Below are 12,513 nucleotides of genomic sequence, written 5' to 3' on the forward strand. Positions count from 1 at the left end.
CCTCGCCCAAGTATCCTTACTGTTTTGGTGGTTTGGAGATAGAAACTTCAAGTTGAATACCTGAGGTTGGTTGGATTGATTTGGTTTGTTTTTATAAGAAGACTTCCACTTCAATGAAGTACTCCTGAAAACATTTAAGAGAAGATTGAGACCAGGCCTAGATTCTCAGTGCTTTGTTCTCTCCTCTCAGCTTTCTGGCCTAAGATCAAAGATTTCTCCATCAAAGTAACTTCGTATCTCCCTTGATGTCAGGTTAAAATTTTATTGGTGTGTGACTTCAATGAAGACTGCTTTCAATCCTTGGAAAGAAATAGACTCCTCTCTTAAGATCCCATAGGGAACAAGAACTCTCTGGTGACTGGTCAGACATCTTTGCTTCGGTGCCCCCAACGACCAATTAACAACCTGGTAACTTTAATTTCTTATTTCTTGCACAGGCATTTCTAGGACAGAAATCATTGTGAATAGTTAAAAATTAACTAGAAGAGTCCTAATGAGTATATTTTGCAATAACCAAACAGAGACCTTTTTAGGAAGAATTCTTTCATTTAGAAATGTTTAATTTCATCTATATTAGTTGTCTGGATTACATGTTGCAAAGCATTCCAGAATTTGGGACTGTATTAATAATATTGCCCTTCATATCTAGAATCTGATTGCCAAAGGAGGCAGCAATAGAGGATTTCAACCTGAAACACAAACTACTTCTGGGGTATCCTTTAATAACTGTTGGCCCAGTTTTTCATAAACGTGACATGACTTATGACAGAGTATAGATACTTTCAGAATGTAATGCAAATTAATGTTAATAAAATACTGATAATCTTATTTCCACAGGATCCTTTGCCCTGGTACTTCAAGATTTACTGGGCAAATCTGTATTAAATTTGAACGTCACTCTGCTTTTCCAGTTGCTCCTTTTATGAGGCTGCTCTTGCTCAGCTTCGGTTCTAAATTAGCGAAGTCAATCATGGCAACCCTCCTTCTTCCGTCACCTGACTGTCTCCAGACTTACTTTCCAAGCCCTTTAAAAATTTAAATGGTCTTCCTATGATACAGTATTAATAGCTGTAGGCATCTCAGGACAAGAAAAAAGTTTCCTGATACTGTTAAGCCTCTCACCAGGCACAACTATCTTAGGTCCTTTTCCACTTCTGCATCACCGAGGTCCGTTCCCATCAGTAGTCAGAAGATCTCCAACTTCCACCCACCCCTTTCCCATTCATTCAGTGTTTCATTCCAAGGACCTATTATCTTCTTCTTTGCATCACGTTTATATTTCATATCTAAGTGGCAGTCGCCTGGGGACCTTATTCTCTTCAGTGCAAAGCAATCCAAGTCTCCCTCCAAATTCATGAGCATCTCCAGTGAGCCATTTTGTGCTCCACAAATCTATTGTGATTGCTGCTTGTCACTTTAGACCAGGCAGCTTCTCCACTTTTCTGTTGATACATTCGCATTCCTCCCCCTTTAGCCCTCTGCCTTCCGGCTTCATCCGAATGATGTGTGCGGGCTTTCCATGTGCCCAAAAAATAGATGATTGAAAGCTGGCTAGAAAAACGATGATAGGAAAAATGGGAACTTGAGAGTTGAGCATTCAGTATCACGACTCCTGAGGTCCCTTTGTACTATTTATTCACGAAGGGTTTCCCACGGTCTTTGCTTTGTGAGCCTGAAGCATCATGGGGAGTGTGACTGAGGCCAGGGATTCGGGCTGGCTGTGGGAGGAGCTGTCCTTGTCCTGAGTCTGTCTGGGTGACCACCACACAGAGTCATCTGGCCGCCTCTATGCGAGGGGACGCAAGTCATCACTATTCCTATCATTATGATTACTGTTAGTTTTGCAGTACTTGGAAATATTATATTCCTCCAAACAAGACTTTTTTTAAACAGGACCCTTATTTTTGAGGGCTAACCTATAGAAAAAGCCAAAACATGACTGTGCATCATAACCTCTGTTTATACCACAGATAATCTTTTATGTCGTTTAATGAAATACTCCATGATTTACTTATTGAACATCTCACATATGCCAGTCATCAATCCAATAATAAAGTGCTGTAAAAGTGCACACAGTCTCATCTTCTTAACGAGCTTAAAATCCAATGGGGATTCTAACCTCTTCATCAACAAATCATGCAAATAAATATTTAAAGGGCTACAAAGAAGAAGTGTGAAGTCTTAAAAAGGTCAGGAAGTCTTTAAATCTCCATACAAAGTGCTTGCATATGAGTTACTCCTCTCATGGCTGTCTTACTACAAACCAATGCATGCATCACTTACATAGATGCCTACAAGTACCAATCAAGTAATCTGTCTCAGAAACAATAAAGTTCCATCTCAAATTGAATTGAGCCTAGCACATGCTAGCCACGTGCTCTACACTGAGCTATGCCCCAGCTCCTGTCTTTTACTTTTGAAGCTATTTAACCATCAGAGATACTGAGGGTGAAGTTCTGAGGAGCAATGTTACCTATTAATTATGTTCCTTGGCCACACAGGGACATGTCAGTGTTCAGCAGATAGTGGCACAATCTAGGACAGAGCATTCCAGAACATGTTTGTACCATAGATTGGATCATACTACTCTGGAGGGCATTAAAATAAGATTTGATTATTATAAAATCCTATTTTATTTATTTGTTTATAAATCTTATTATAAAAGCATCTTATTAAGATTTTATTATTATTAAAATAATAAGATAGTACCTTCATGAACTTTAGGACTTTGATGTGCCTTAAGCCCCAAACTTAATTTCTTACCCCAATAATCCCTAGCCACATGTCCATTATAGTTGGTAAGGAGTTATAATATGGATGATAAGGACTAATGATCTATCAACAAATTATTGTTTTAATGCAATCAAGAATTCAATGTACATCCCACAAAATTAAGAAAAGTAAGAGAAGGGCTGGCTGGGGAGGGATGGGTGAGAATGTTAAAAGATGTGTTGTATGTTTTCATGTACCGCTTTGGAAAACGGCAACACCTTTGTATAACTGTTTAAAGACAATAAGATATTACAAATAATGTTATAATACTTCTAGCGGGGAAGAAATCAAGCTCAAATAGATTAAACTTCCAAATGTCCCTTGTCTTGATTTCGGATTGTGGAGTGACACGCTTGAGTGTGATCGTCTGCTGGGTAGTGTGGATTCCTTCCCCAGGGTCTAGTGGGACCCTGTGTCCTGACTCACAGAGTTTTCTATGCTTCTTGTTCACAGTTTCAGATTTCCTCATCTCTTCATAGCAGAGGAAAGATTTCCTTACCCTGATGTTGCTCTGCAGGACAATGATCTGCCTCCAGTGGACCCCCAGTCATTCTGTCACACTTAGAACTGAGGCTGTAAAGGAGATTAGACAGTTTGCCTCTTCATTTAGTTCCTTTTTCCTATCAGCCTCACAGCACACTTTCTATCTGGGCAGCAAATCTTTCTTTTTTATTATTATTTTAGTCCAGAAAACCGTTTTCTATCATATCCTTCTGAATTCTTTGTTATAGGGTCTCTTGCAATGAGAGATACACAATCCATTTTACGTTATTACATGGGCAGTTCTAGAGATTAAACTCAAGGCCTTGCATTTGCTAGGTTACTAGGCTAGTACTCTCCCCGCCCCCCCGCCCCGTCCCTGCGTCCATCCTTTTGCTCTAGTTTGTTTTTAGGGTAGGGTCTCATGCTTTTGTCCTGGGTTGGTCTTAGACTGGGATCCTCCTGCTTCATCCTCCCTAGTCCTGAACCACCACACCTGTCCCATTAAATCAATATCTGAATCCAGAAGAAAAACATTTTTATGCACATTTTATTTACCTTCACCTCCCTGGCTTTGATGGCATTATTTCAAAGACACTTTGTCATGGGTCCAGATGGAATTTGTCATTTTCCTCGCTGATTTTTCTTTGATAGTCTCCTCTACATCTTTCGGGAGTCATGGATTTTAGAGAGGTCTTGAAGGTGACCCTTCAGGGCTCTCTACAGAACAAAACAAAACAAACATCTGGATTCTCCTGAGTAGCTGGGATTATAAGGATGAGCCATTGTACTTGTCCCTCTGCCATCTTTATAATGTGTCAATAACTGAAGAAAAGATGATAATGAGGTAGTGTATTTACACATTGGACCTGAATATGATAAATCTTCCAGAAGCCAACTTTTATAGTTAGATTTTCATGTGATTATTCTTAAATTTTGGTGTTACCGGAGATCTAACTCAGGACCACACACTTCCTATGCAGGGACTCTGCCACCTGAGTCAGGAGCCCAGTCTTTTTGCCTTTAGCCTGTTTATCAGATAGTATCTCACACTTTTGCCAACTTGGCCTCAGACTTCAGTCCTCCTCTATCTGCCTTCCAAATGTCTGGGATTGCAGGTATGCACCTCCATAACCAGCTATTAACGGTTTGCCTGGGCTGACCTGAAACCATTCCTGTCTTTATTTCCTGAGGAGCTGGGATTACAGACACAAGCCACCACATCACATCCTTTACATAATTATTTTATTCTGTGCCTTTAGTGTGCAATTTTAGAGGACTGATTGGTATCCTCTAAAATCTTCCCATCACATTTAGTCTGTCATTTTTAGGTCCCTGAGTCCCAAGTGCTCTTTCATAGACACATCACTACGGGATTCACTGAGTTTCCATACGCCTCCTTCCCTTTGAGATATGTGCTTATAGTTGCTTTAACATTCCCTGAAAAGTAATCTTTGTAAGTTATTTGAAGGAAAACATTTATTTCTAGATAACACTCCATTCACAGGCTATTTTGAGAGTGGTTTGTTTCTGTGCCTGACTTTCTGAATTCTGAAAGATGATTTGTGACAGGTGACACTTTACAGGTACTGACATTTTCAATTTTAATTTAAGGTGATTTTTAATTGGAGATAAGTGTCTTGGACTTTCCTGCCAAGGCTGGCATCAAACCACGATTCTCAGATCTAAGTCTTTTGGGTAGCAAGGATTGCAGGTGTAAACTACGAGCGCCAGGCTCAAGTCCCATTTGAATGCATGGGATATACAGATCTGTCCATTTCCAACAGCAAAAACAATTTAATATTTGGAATGACCATGAGAAACAACTGATGATAGTAAGTTTTTTATTCTGACTCAATGTCACTCCCTGCCCATTGATTTTAAAAAAATCCCAAATACAAATGAACCAGTTTTATTACTTTTGCTTCACAAATCTAATGATTCAAGGTATCTAATCTCTTGCTGGAAATTAAGTCCTCATATTTTCAACATCTAAATTATCCCCTGCAGTGACTTTGTGACTGTATTTTAGCCTTTCTCACTGTGAGCGGATACTTGAAGGAATCAGGGGAGGAAAGATGGATTTTGGCTCACAGATTCAACCATGTGAGTTTTTGTGCTGTGCAGGGCAGGTGGAGCTGTTTTCTTTACAGTGTGTGTCATGGTGTGTGGGAAGCAGAGAGGAGAAGATCTATGCCGGGGGATTCTGCCCTTCCTCCGTGTAGTCCATTTGTCCCCCCGCCTCCCCCCTCCGGCCTAGAGACCTCTGCCCACGGCGGTCAGGGTGAGCCCAAGCCCCTTAGTTAATTTTGGCAAACATTTCTCAAAGGTACTTCATTATTTCCAAGCATCCTTGTATTAGAGGCTAGCTTTTTTTTTTTTCAAACTGGCCCATTGCAACTTTGTTTTCTTCTGATGGAGACCTAGATCCAGGATTAAAATCAGAAGAAGAGATAACGGTTTGACAGTTTCCATCTCTGCTTTGGAGCAACAGGTGACCCAGAGGAGCGAGGCTGCTAGAGAGTGGAAGGAGCGGGAATGTAACTGCATTCTGAGTTGGGGAGGACTGCAGCAGTTACCTAACTGGAAGCATTAAAAAGACTCAAATGTTGGAGACACATGCAGGGGGGAAAATGAACTTTTCAGGAAGATCTTTTGGCTTTGTATTTAAGACTTTCAAGGCACAAAACATCTGACTTGCCCCGGCAGGAGACTTACTGAGGTCAGGAGTTGGGCTAGAAGTGATGAACAGGTTGCATGGGTGATGACACACAGGGCCTTTTATTTTATTTTATTTTTTGTAGTAATTGTCAAGCTTGAGATTCTGAGATATGCATGGCTTTCGAGTTGGTGCTATAAAAAATGATACATTAATTGGTCAAACGGTCTTTTTGTTCATAAGTGCATTATTCTCTCTTTAATGAGTAACATTAATATTTCCAAAGAGTTGGGAATTCTTGAAAAACAGAAAAACAGTAAATAAAACAAAAAGTTCAGTATAATTTTGCAATCTGCATACTCAAGATGTCTTAAATAGAAAGGCAGAATATACTTAAGGTAGTTTAAAGAAAAAAATTTATTTGAAGACATTCAATAGAGTAGAATAATCCAATTGACAATGTAGGCATAGACGCTAAAATCTAATGCTTTTAAGGGTATTGTGCGTGCGTGCGTGCGTGCGTGCGTGTGTGTGTGTGTGTGTGTGTGTGCGCGTGCGCGTGTGTGTACTATGGAAGAAGTAAGTAATGAAGACAAAATGTCGCAAGCCCACTACAAGAAATAACAGAGGCTGTGTCTTGGAGGTACACATGCACCGTGCTCCAGGAGGCCTTGCTGCTGCTGCTGCTGCTGCTGCTGCCCATGCTGCCAGCGCTGGGCTGGCAGGCTGCAGCCTCATTCCCTCTGTCTCTGATTGCTGGCAGAGGCATCGGGTCGTAGAACACACAGCCAGATGACGTGTGGGAAGCACGTGCCTTTGAGCTGGATCTCTGAGTGATGCCGTCACAGGAGACCAGGCCACAGGCTGCACACTCACTAACTGAGGATGGAATCTCTGGCATCTGTCCTGGTGACGTGAGCACACGTTAAGATGGGAAATTTCTCACATATAGGAGAGATACATCAACGGGTCTGGACAATCCAACGACCACAGAACTAGTGCGCATACGTTGATATACTACTGTACAAACTCTCCAGTGTGCATAGATTTAATGGCTAAGATATAATGCCATAGCTCCACTGACTGAATACTTAATGTACAATAGGTTCTGTTAACACTGTTTGAATTTTCTAATCTTGATTATTAATTAAAATAACAGCATTTGGAGACAGGCAATATTGTTCTTTCTTATTTCATAAAACGAACTCCTGCTCAAAGGGGATGATGTTTTACACTCTTTCCTTCTCCTCTGCACTGTGGTTTTAGAGAAGAGAAAAAGCTTTAAGTGTGATCTGTGCATTTCACATTGTGCTATAAGACTTTTTCAATGTGAATTTTTAAACTCTTCATGAATATATATTGGTGACATAATAGTCTACTAAGGTAATATAACACTATTTATTCAAAGATTTCTCTATTGTTGAACATTTAGGATAGTTCTATTTTTCCTACTTAAGTCACATTGCAGAAATTCTCAGTGTATATTCCCCCACCCCTCTACATTTTGGATTTCTTTTCTAGAACAGAAACTTAGATTGCTAGATCATGGACACATTTTCTGAGAAGGTAGTGCCATACATCTTTTGTTTTACTATGAGGATACAAGTTACTAGTCTATCTATTTATCATCCAGTATGCTCACCCGAAGTTCCCAAATGCTGCCCATTGTACTGTAAGTGAAGTTGAGTGTGTAGCACTCACTTGTTCGAGAGAGGCCATGTTTAAAAGGTTGGTCACACAGGGTGTGCCTGGAATGATTGAACCTCTTTCACTAACTACATGCACTAGAAGTGCTTCCTAGTTGCTACATGGTCAAGTAACATTTTAAAGTTCTTGGGCTGGGAAGGTGGCTCAGTGGTAGAGTGCTTGCCTTGCATGCATGAGGCCCTGGGTTCAGTTCCTCAGCACCACATAAGCAAAAAGAAAAAAGCTGGAAGTGGCGCTGTGGCTCAAGTGGTAGAGCACTCGCCTTGAGCTGGAGAGCTGAGGGACAGCTTCCAGGCCTCACGACCGGACGCCCCCCCAAAAAAAATTAAAGTTCTTGGAAAATACTCTGGGGCAGCAGGGGTAGGGCGGGAGGGACGGTGGATGGGGAGAAGGAAGGTGGGAAAATGACGTTCATCATCTCAAAATAGCCTTGACTGCATGCTTTGTTTCTTCCTTGTCAGCGTGTCAGATTAAATGGCTTTTGATTGTTGTTTTAATGGTATTTCCTGAAGTACTAATGAGGTTGAACCTTTTTCCCTATGTTCATTAATGAGTTGGATCTTTCTTGTGACACATCCTTTTGCTATTTCTCACTTTGTATTTGTATAAAATAGGTTTTAGTGTATTGTCTTTGTCACCAATAATATAATTTACTTTTATTTTAATCTGTGGAAGTTTCTTCCCAACATAATTCTAACTACTAGATATTTTCTTTGTAAAAGTATATGTCAGATGAACACTTGACATTTCCAAAAAGTACATGAATAATGAATTTCATTTACCTTCATTTTTAAGTTGTATTTTATTTGCATTGGCTTCCATAATGCATCTCGAGTTTCTATTTATGTCAAATAGGAATGCTTGATTTTATTTCCAAACGCTAGGCCATTATCTAATGATGCTTAAACAATTTTTTTCTGTTTCATTCAATTTTTGTTTTGATTTTATTAGACATTGAATTTTCTAAGCTTTTATGGAGTCCTGTGTGCATTTATTTCAATTCAAGCATAATGAAAATAGCTGTTAAGTTTTCCCAGCAAACTTAACAGGAGGGGCAGAAATCATGTTGTCCTTTAAATAACATGCACTTGGCACATGACAGGTATTACATATTTGTTGAGTGAAGGAATGCATAAAAAGTGATATTGCTGCTGGAATAACCATTTTTACATTAATTTATGCATCAATTTCAAAACCATTTTGGCACTGTGTTAAATGTTGTGTCACAATAATATATTTTACCATTAGAGCAAAACTTTTTATTAGTATTCAGGCTCAGAATGTTCTTTATGACCCACAGCTCATTCTTCAAAGAACTTCAGGAAATTTTAATAGACTCTAAAATTACTCTCATTAGAATTTTTACTTGAAATAAGTTAATAAATTAATTTGGGGAAGAACTGATATTTTTATTGTAAATATGTTCTCACTCATGCATTATATATCTATACTATGTATATCTATCTATCTATCTCTATATATATATCTTTATTTCTCTTTACAGCTTTTTATAGTTTTCTTTACAGATTTAGTCACAAGTATTTTATTGATTTTGTTATAACTGCAGTTGTGATTCAGGTTATTATTGCTGCTCCTGGGATTCATATTCATTTCCCTTAAAAAAAACTTTCTTTTTATTGCTATTGTACAGAGAAATTATTGTTACAAATTTACCCTGCATCCTGGGACTTTGCTTGAATTATTTCATTAATTCTAATAGAAAAAATATTTATAGCTTTTTTTCCCCCATTGCACTGGAGACCATCTGGGCTGAGCATTGTAGCATTGGTAGCACTGTTACTTTGACTTTAAAGGGATGAGAATCACTCAACAGAAAGGAGATTCTGTTGCATTTTTGCATCTCTTTTAGAGACAAATCAATAGCTGCTACTAATGACAGGCAAGCAGCTGGCCAGGCCTTTATCTACATGCTGGGCCTTTGGGGAACACATGTGTTGGTCTTTCAGAAGCCATGAGGAATTTTGTATTGCTCAAGTCCTTGCCCAGGGGACATCCTCTCTCCCTGAGCACTCCTCAACTCCACCCTTCTCAGTCCAGCTCTGGGCATCACATTCCCACCTCCCCTTAAAGAGGTTGCCGTGAGTCAGCAGAAGACACCTGGAGCTGGCTGCCTTCCTGCCTTCCCCCGGCTCAGTGTGTGACATGGGCTGTCAGCTGTTCATGTCTGTGCAGCCTACAGAAGAGGAGTGGATGAATGTGATGCCCCTTTTGGGATGGCAAAGGGAACAGGTACAGGGACCAAAGAACGCACCACCACCCACGACATCGTGTAGAATCTCAAGAGGTCCCTTTTCTCTTTTCTTTGTTGCACGTGAAAATGCTAATCATAGATAATGACGATCAGTTCTGTCTAGTCTGACATCCTGAGGTTGTTTAAAATGCAGTTGTGTTCTGTTTTGAAAAGAAAGCTTTGGCATCCTAATGAATGAAAATACCCCATTGGATAATTTGATGCGAAGGCAATGACAAGTATTAAATGAGGCTCTTGTGTGTGTGAACTCTCTGGGATGTTTATCTAGGGGTCCTCACAATTCAGTAGCTTTGGGTAAATCTTGGCTCTTGCTACGTGGGGGGAGCTGGCAAGTGACAAATATCCCTGAAAGGGCGGGGCTTCCTATAGTACAGCGGGTCTCTCTGCATCATAAACCTGTGGGGTTTTTTTGACGTGCAGAGCTATTGTGTCTATTGATTGTGTTGATTCGGCACTGTAAGAGGGGGTGAACATTTTAAAGCTTAGTTTAAGGGCTTGTTTGGACACTGTGGCCTTTGTTTGGACTCTGTTGACCTCTGTCCATCCACGCTGGATTTATAAGGTAGCCTCATCCCCATCGCGGAAGTCAAGAGTAGATATGCAATCTGTTCTGGTGGCCAGGTCAGAATACCGGCACATGGCACCACGCTAAGCTTCAGGTGGGTTTGGAAAGGATAAGTGACAAATCGTGGTTTTGTTCCGGGGCTGGAACAACGCGGCTCTCTCAAATGCCTCATGGCCAGGCCTATGACTCCAGGCAGCTTCTGGAACGTCTACCTGAGTAACAGCTCCGCTGAGCTCATGTGTAACTTTGCTGGGAAACTGGTCAGTTGTGTCATGTCTCTATTATTAATGTGGCTGGGGGAAAGTCTGCTTTGAAAAAAGTACAGTGGTTCAAGGATAAGATTAACACTCTATACTTGTTTTGGCAGCTACGACGAAATCTTTGCAATTGAAGATAAATGTACAATTTGAAAGTTATCGTTCTTGCCAATAAAAATAAGGAAAAGGCCAGGTGGCATACTAAAATATACTTAACAAATGGCATGCAACAAATATTTTGACTTTAAAAAGACACTGCATGGAGAAAAAGTATCTCTGGGCCTGCTCGTTCTACTCAAATTCAAATGCTGACACAGAAACGAGCTGTGGGCTCCCTGCCAGATTCCCAGCCTACACAATGTACATAATGATAGCACACACCTCATTGAGTCACAGGTCCCCAAGATCATGCTCAGGCTCCGTGATTTGCTGGAATTATCTAGAGCCTCAGAAAATCTGAGTGATGAAAACCAGGCTTTCATTACAGGGAAAAGATACAGGTTAAGATCAGTGACAGGCGAGGGGCTCAGGAAGCAAGGTCCAGGGGAGCACACTCCCCGTGTTCCTCCAGTGGATTAGAGCCTTTGACCCAAACCCGTTTAGTAAGTAAGCAAGGAAGCTTGGCAAAGCTCCAGAAGTCGAAGGTGGGTGAGTCCTGCGGAGGAGGGACCTCAGCTTCCAGTATCCAGGGCCCCTCATCCTCAAGCAAAGACCATTGCTCATGTGAATCACCTCTTAGAATCAACTCATCTGTTCAGATGAAAACCTTGTAGGCTCCTAAGTACAAATCTCCTCCTGTTGCAGGGACTCAGAGCTTATCATCCAGAAACCAACCAAAGGCTCATCCTGCAAATGAACATTTCTTTGAAATGTGTAGGGCTTGAATAACGAAGACTTGATGGGGTAAACCCTTCCCGGCCCATAGTTAGGAGTAATAAATGAATCTGTCTTTCCGACTTAGAACAGCACCTGGCATAGAATTGGGCCTGTCACACACGAGCAGGAAATAAGACTCACCTATTATTGTGCTAGTGGAGTTCTACGAACAGATGAAACAGACTAATTGCGAATAGAAATGAGGAATAGCAGTGTTCTATGGATCTTTTGTAACTCCCTAAGTTTGCGCTGATGAGCATTCAAAGCAGATTACATAGAAAAATTTTCTGTGGAACACCAACTACTAACATTTTGTTCTTTGTCTTTTTTCAGAGTCCTGAAACCAGCAAAACAATCAGCAAAGAGCAGACCGATTGAAGAATACAGTAATCAGGTACAAGGGTCATTCCCAGCAATTGGCACACAACCTTTGTTTCAAGTAGTGACCAATTCAAATGTATAACTTATTCTATTAACAGTTTATATAAATGTCAGTTTGATGTCTTAGACTAGGTCTGACTGTATGCTAATAGGTAATGTAATTGTCTGTATCCTAAAGAGAAATTATTTTCTGTGTGTACATTAAACTAATTTATGATCTGTGTCAGGTCTGTGCAGAAATGTGAAGGAATTAGCAAAGTGTTAATATTCACTAAAGACCTACTACATGGAAAACTCTCATCCACAAAATGATTTCAAATAACAGAATTAAACAGGTTGATTCCTGCCTTCATGGTATCTGAAGTCCAATGGAGGAGCTATTTCATAAATCCCAATTCACATGTGACAATTGTGATGAATGCTATTAGTGAAAATGACAGAACTCTGTGAGATGATAGAATGAATGGGAGAGAAGAAAAGAATCTCCTGTGGGTAGAAGTTTCTCTGCAAGATGACTTTCAAACCAAGACCTAACATGGGAGAA

General features: G+C 40.3%; 1 protein-coding gene across 4 annotated transcripts in view; it reads left to right on the top strand.

Annotated features, from left to right (window-relative positions):
* Inpp4b (inositol polyphosphate-4-phosphatase, type II, 105kDa) overlaps positions 1-12,513 on the top strand; it is a 354,826-nt gene that overhangs the window by 58,987 nt on the left and 283,326 nt on the right. For all 4 annotated transcript variants that reach the window (XM_013029535.1, XM_013029536.1, XM_013029537.1 and 1 more), the window contains exon 2: positions 11,922-11,982. The gene's annotated coding sequence lies outside the window, so the exon portion shown is untranslated. The remainder of the gene's footprint in view (positions 1-11,921; positions 11,983-12,513) is intronic.

This window comes from Dipodomys ordii, unplaced genomic scaffold (genome assembly GCF_000151885.1).
Source record: "Dipodomys ordii isolate 6190 unplaced genomic scaffold, Dord_2.0 Scaffold119, whole genome shotgun sequence".
Classification (NCBI taxonomy): Eukaryota; Metazoa; Chordata; class Mammalia; order Rodentia; family Heteromyidae; genus Dipodomys; species Dipodomys ordii.